This window comes from Giraffa tippelskirchi, chromosome 1 (assembly GCF_054371585.1).
Source record: "Giraffa tippelskirchi isolate mGirTip1 chromosome 1, T2T-mGirTip1v1.2.pri, whole genome shotgun sequence".
Taxonomy (NCBI): Eukaryota; Metazoa; Chordata; class Mammalia; order Artiodactyla; family Giraffidae; genus Giraffa; species Giraffa tippelskirchi.
Window position 1 is genome coordinate 30,033,434 of NC_137275.1, and position 7,208 is coordinate 30,040,641.

General features: G+C 37.2%; 1 long non-coding RNA gene across 1 annotated transcript in view; it reads left to right on the forward strand.

Moving 5' to 3' along the window:
• Positions 1 to 6,978, forward strand: part of LOC145544692 (uncharacterized) — a 34,074-nt gene extending 27,096 nt beyond the window's left edge. The window contains exons 2-3 of the long non-coding RNA XR_014081575.1: positions 76 to 132; positions 6,579 to 6,978. This is a non-coding gene — a long non-coding RNA (uncharacterized LOC145544692). The remainder of the gene's footprint in view (positions 1 to 75; positions 133 to 6,578) is intronic.
• Positions 6,979 to 7,208: the final 230 nt, after the last annotated feature.

A 7,208-nucleotide genomic window follows, 5' to 3' on the forward strand; every position in this document is an offset into this window, starting at 1 on the left:
TAAATCTGAAGTTAGCTGGGAGGAGTTTTCTGTTATTGTTTAATTTTTGCTTTTATTTTTCCGTTACCTGAATAGTCTAAAGAGAAGCAGCTGAAACTCTCCAGTTATGCAGCAAGTTGAAGTGGGAAAAAGGTAAGACTGTGCTCTCCTGTGTGATAGCTTTCAATTCCTAAGTCACCAGAGGAAAGTTGCCTCTGAGTAGGAAGGAAAGTAGCCAGGGGCTCTAGTTTAATTCTGAAAACATCGTAGTATGAATAGTGTCTGTGTCTGTTTCTCTCACCCAATTGTGTTAAACTTATTGATTTTTCTCTTGCATGTCAGTCACCCAGTAGGTATTCCATTGGCTTTTGTTAAATAAATGGGTTCCTTCATTCAGGGGAGAAAAAGGTGACCCAGACCCAGAGCCCTGTCAGTCTGTATGGATTAAGGTGCAGGGACATTAAGCAGAGGAAGCTGAAGATGAGGAAATCCTGGACCAGATAGTGTCACTGTGACTTCATTATTTTGTTTTAGTTCAATTACCAGAACACCAGACATCCCTTTCTTCAAATAAAAGTACAAAAACACATGTCATCGCCAAGTACATTTGACTGTTAGATTATGTATCATTGAAATTGTCCGTATCTTTTCTCTCTTCCTGTAACATAAATGATGAATCAGAAACAACAATGGCTTTTGAGTTAGTCATTTCAAAATGTTATCTCTGCTTTTGCTGTTGAGCTAATCTGAAAATCAGTTAAGAAGCTTATGGGAACCATTGTGAAGTAGATTCTATGGATCAGGAGAATCAAACTTGAATTTTAGCACTGCTTATAATAAAAATAAATTTCTTGCTTATGAATTATACTTTACCAGAAACTTCTATTTAGGCATCAAGGTAGGCAGGACAGATATATCACTGCCACGTTTCATTGAGGAAGCTGAGCTACAGAAGGTTCGGTGACTTCTTCCTTTCATTTTTCATATGACAAATACTTATTGTGTACCTTCTATAGTTTGTGTCCTTGCCAGACACTGAGAAATTAGTATTAATAGAACAGAAATTATTTCTACTTTCACATAAATTGCTCTCTCTTCCACTGTCAAAAAAGCACCACAATTGTCGCTACTTTTCACATCTTTTGGTTCTTAACCAAGCAATCTTTCCAAAGCATCAAGCTGTCTAACCAGAGATGAGAGAGACAGAGCACAAGTCCAAAGATAATTAGCAGATAAAAATAATAAATGATAAAAGTGAATATTTTCATATACTACCAGACTTGACCAATAAGTTTCATCTCAATGAAGGCAGTAGGTTTTGTGATGCTAACAATTATTTCAAGAGTAGCCTGTGGAGTAAATACAGAGAATAAGCAAGCTCTTAATCAAATCTCTTCTATTATATCATGTTTACTTTTATATAAGACTTTACTAAATACCTCCTTCTGGTTAGTAGTACACTACTGGATAGTAATGATTACATGTCCACTGTGGCTCTGGCTTGATTATGATTTTATTATATTTAAGATTGGTAGGTAGGTGCATGTGAATTACAACTATAAAGTATAATTTCTGGGAGTAGTTTTGTTCAGGAATAGATGGTAAGAAAAATAATCCACACCTCTTCCTTTCACAAAAGGACCCATGAGTTTCAGAGTAATTGAGAAGCCAGCCCACAGTGAAGCTCTGGCTACAGAATGGCTACTGTCTGGCATTCCCTGCATTGTGGCTTGCAGACTGTGGAAGCACAGCCCCTCAAAGCAGCCCATGCTGGTCTGGGTATAATCAACATCTACTTTCTCTGAAAATCACTTCTTTTGTCTCCTGACTTGAACCGCTTTCTTTTTCTACTGGACCTCTATAGTATTTAGTTGTAACCTCTGCCCTCTTTCTGAACAGAGAAACCTGTATCTATTTGTTCTTTTCGGACCTGTCATGAGAGTTTGGCCCGAACCTGGTTTCTGTTCCGTAACCTCCCAGAAATGAATATGTCCATTTTAATCGAAATCTTATAGCTCTAGTCATTTTTAAAAAGGAACGTTTTATTTATTTTATTTTTGGCCGCACTGCATCTTCGTTGCTGTGCGTGGGCTTTCTCTAGTTGCAGCGAGCAGGGGCTACTCTTCATGGTGGTGTGTGGGCTTCTCATTGCAGTGGCTTCTCTTTGTGTGGAGCACAGGCTCAAGGCACACAGGCTTCAGTAGTAGCGGCGCACAAACTGAGTTGCCCTGGGGCATGTGGAATCTTCTTGGACCAGGGATCCAACCTGTGTCCCCTGCATTGACAGACAGATTCTTTACCACTGGATCACCAGGGAAGTCCAAAATCTTACAGTTCTAGTAACTCGTTTTAAAATTAGTTTCTTTGGCTGATTTCTTGCTTTCTCCTTTTCAGACATTTAGTCGAGAACATGCTGTGGTCATCCCTCTCCTATGAGTGTTCCATCAAGGGAACCTAGCAGCCCGGGCCAGTCTGCCACAGTTCTCCCACAGAATTCTGTGGCTTGTCTTGTTTTCCATTTTGTTACATTAAAAGCTGATCTCAACAAAATTTTATGCATTCTGATAGCAGTGATATTTTATTGCTCAAAATATTAGCTACCTTGTCTTCCCTTCTCCTCTTTCCTCCTTGCCTTCTTCATTCTATTTATTCTTCTCCTTTCTTTATCTCTTACTCCATTTCTCTTTCTTTGTCCAGATAACCAGGTTTATAAAACCCTCAATAATCTGACCCTTGTTTTATTCTCTCACTTCATTGCTTCTCACTTGGTTCCTTATTGACTAAGCTCCAACCACACCAGCTTTCTTTCTGAATATTTAACATGTTAAATTTATTCCTGCCTTGAGGCCTTTGTATTTGTTCTCTAAGCCTGGGATGCCCTTTGATCACTGAGGGGCTGATGCCTTCTTGTCATTCAATTTAGGAATCACCCCACAAAAGGTATCAGCTTCCTTCCTTCAGTTTAGGAATCACCCCACAAATGGATATTCCCAGACTTACCCAATCTAGACCAGTCACCTCTATCATATCTCTCTATTTAAATAGTCTGCAAAGCACGCACCACTGTCTCCTAATCGATACATTTGACTATCTGGTTATTTATTCTTTTCAGAGTTAATCATAAACATTTATTTTTATTTTTTAGTTTCTATTGCTAGACTATAATTTCATTAGAGCAGAATCTTATTTTATTTACTTCTTTATCCTCAGTGCCTAGAATGGTGCCTGGCCCATATTAGGTATTTGAATATTTGTTGAATAATTGCATGATGACTGTTCTGACTCTGAAATCCCAAAGACACACTTTAACATAATGAGATTAAGTGCTTCTTAGCAGCACTAACAAATATTAAAATTCACTAAGGTGTTTGAAGATAGGACATAATATTTTTTAATGTATTGTTTACTCTTCTTTTTAAAAATTCATTCTGTCACTTAGGAGTATTTTGGTATAACAAAATTGTTAGTGCACTGTTTTTTACCTTCCAAACAAAAAGTACTTCTCTAGCTTGGTTATATAACTCTTTATAATCGAATCTGTTACTTCATTTCTGGCAAACTTACATACATGAAGAATTTGGTAGAAAGAAGTGGTTATTTGTAATTATGTGTTTCTTCATTTGTAATGTCTTAACCCACGACTTAGCAGTCTTAGAAATGTCTGCTTTTTTCTGTTTGCTATCTAAACAGTGAAGGGGCAACTTAATTTGTTGCTTGGAAAATAAGACTGAGTATCAAATCCGATTATGGAGTCAAGGACAGAAATGGGAATTAGATTGGCAGACAGCAGGATCATAAATAGGAAAAAAATCAGTATGAAGCTTACAGAAAACAATAGTACAAATGAGCACTCTGTGCTGAAGGTCATTCAGTGTTACAAGCTTAGATTATGGAGACAAATATGAGTCAAAGTACTACTAGACTCTAGCTTGTCATCCTGCTTCACCTTGGGGATACTTCTGTCCAAATTACTGGCGTTGGTCAGTTGGTCACCCATATTCACATTATCCTGTCCTCTGGAGTTAGTGATGGGAGAAAAGTCATCTTTAGTTTGAACTCTTCCTTTTCAGATTTCTGTGTTAGTCTCTGTAGTAGATGCTCCGATGCCCCAACCAGAGCCCCACTCAGGAATGGGGGACTTTTCACCCCAGCTGCTGGCAGTGCTGCCAGACAACAACCTCTTCAGAATTTGCCTCGCCTCCCTCCCTCCAGGATATTCCCCATCCCCTGGCTAATAAACACCATCTAACTAATCCACTGGAGGCCAGGCCTCTCCTCATCCTAGTTCCAGAATCCCCATGGGATTGATTGAAGCCTTTGTTGACTGCACAGCAGCTTGAGATCTCCCTTTGTCTGTTCCTGCTTTTCCCCCTCCATTCCATGCATGTTAACTCCAAGGGCCTTTAATACATTGCCTGCATGTTAATCTCCACCTATGTCTGCTTCCTGGGGATCTCGACTGGAGATAATCACTGAGGCTTTGGTCATGAGAATATTAGCTCTGGATGACCTGTTATAAAGATTTGATCATAGTGCACCAAATGTTAATCATTTCTCATCAGTTAGCCAGCTCTGAATCATTGCAGAGAAGATTATTTCTGAGAAATAGACTGTTAACTCACTAGTCTCATTTATCGTGTGTTGAACTGTGAATGCTCTTTCTATGTCTTGGCCATGGTTTAATACCCAAAACTAAAGTTCTCATTAGACTTGCTACTATTACATATTTTAGCAATTAGATGTATACTGAATAAGAACCAATATTATCTGATATAATGGGTCATGAAATAACTAAACAAGAAAGCCTTAACATGCTGCATATAAAGTACATGTTGGAAACTTATGGCTGGTTATTCTTGTCATAGAATGGTTGATAAAACTTGCCTCCCACTACATCATTGCAACACATTTCTGACCAAGTTTCAGAGGGAGAGAGGGAACAGAGATCTCACTAGGCTAAGAAGCACCTGGCAGTTTTGTGGAGCATACACCAGAAAGCTTAGCAGAGCATACACTTGTGAAGTACCAAGTTAGAACCAGGAAAATCCAGGGCTACAGAAATTTAGTTTCCCAAAACTCCTACAAAACTTCCTGGTCTATTGCATTCATTCATAACCAATTTTTAACTTGTCTGCATCTCAAAGAGAGGCTTTATAAAGATTGAGATTAAAAACATGGACTCGAGTCTTTTTGCCTGGCTCTGTCAGCTGCAAGCCTTTGAATTATGGTCAAGTTTTAACTTCTCTGAGGCTCAGTTTACCTTTCTGCAAAATGGGGATAACCTTCTAGGATTGCTGAGATAATTCATGTTCTGTTCATATAAAAAACACCCAATGCTAGTTAGATGCATCATTAGACAACAGGCACCTTGAGCATCCCCAGGGCTTGGCATGAAATTGACCCAGATTTTTTTGTTGAGTGAATGAAAGAATGAAGCATAATATGCAGAAATATATTTTATTACAAAAATCAGCTTGGTAAATGGAATGGCACTTGGTGCAGGAAACTAAAAAGTGAACAGCAAAGAGCCAGTGTGCTGTGACAAGCAGAAGATTCACAGAGCACTTGCGTACAGGGAGGTCCCTGAACCAAAGCTAAGGATGTGTATTATCAATCAATTAGCCTATTATTAAAAGTACTTTTGAAAAAGTTTTAAAATATTGATTTCAACATTTTGTTAAGAAATATTCACTTGGTTCTACCAATTCCTCTTTCTCTCAAATTCTAACCTTTCTTTTAGTTAGTGGTGTGTTAAAAATCAGTTAACCAGATCTCTGACCAAAAAAAAAAAAAAAGGAAAAAACCCTAATTTTTAGTATTTATCAATTTCCATAGTATAAAACCTCCCACCACACCCATTTCAAGTTACCAGTTATTTAATATCTCGTTTTTAAAATTCCTGAAGACTGAATCTCAAGAGGCACACAAAATAATTATTTTGCTTTACCAAAATAATGCCTTCACATAATGGATAATGCTTGAATTTCCCAAATAATACAGCTTTGTTGCCCTGGCCAGTAGTATTTTACATGATGTATCCCACATAACTGTCAATTTCTGCTAAGGTTGTAAGTATTTACAGATATGTGAAACTGACATTGTTTGGTGCCGTGTTTCAGGTTCTTAGCTGTGTTTTCTGAATACATTTTTTTTCAACTGATCCTCATGAGAATCTACAAAGTATCATTATCATCACTATACTTGCAAGAAAACTGAGGCTCAGATTTTAAGTAATTTGACCAAGAGGGCATAGTTCATTAATGATAAAGTCAAATTTGAACTCAGGCCTTTTTCTAAAGTAAGTACTTATTTCTAAACCATCCTTATATGTTTGCCCAGGATGAAGACATTGGACAGTCTTTTTGCCATATAATTTTGAGATACATGAAATAAATGTCATGATCTCTTTGATTAAAATTTCCTTCTCATTATTTGTTGAAGATTCCCCAGGTGTGTTGAATAATATAATTCTTGAAATGTATTGTTATAATTAATATGTCTCAATTTCTGGATTTTCAGAGGCTTGCCTTAGATCCCTTGGGAATTTTCTAAGACAGAGATACTAATTTTCAGACAATTTATTTCTGCTTCTTCAATAGACTGAAGAAACTTATTCTGACATGAGGAAATGTATCCAAGAATATTGCTTCAATATACAGCTTAAGTGCCCTCAGCTGAGATTACAAAACGAGAAGGTTGCATAATAACAGTGCTTATTGTTCTGGTCACATTTCAGTAAAGGAAGTTTGATTTTCTCTATTCCTTTTCCAAGAATATCTTCCACCTACAAAAACAATTATTTAAGGCAGCATAAGCCAAGAACTAATAAACCAGTGCCATGGACAACTTTCCTCATTGGGACTGCTTTCAGAAACATAGAAACTCTGTGCAAACACAAATATTGTGTTTTCATAAATATCTGGATCTTTTAGTAATATTACTTACAAAGATCTCAATCTTCTTTCCGGAATTAAACTCATGACTGTGTTGAATACCTCATCAAATTTGTGTACGTTTGTGTTATAATCTCCCAGAGCACATGCTTCCTCTTGTATCTCCTCTTTTTCCATATATAAAAGTTTATATCATGCAGGAAAACATTTATTTGCAAACTTCTGTAAAGCATCACAGTCAGCTCCTATTTCTGAATGATGATGTTAATTAGAACAAAAATATGACCAACAGGTAGATTGTGCGGTGTTATACATAGTGCTTTATTTACATACATC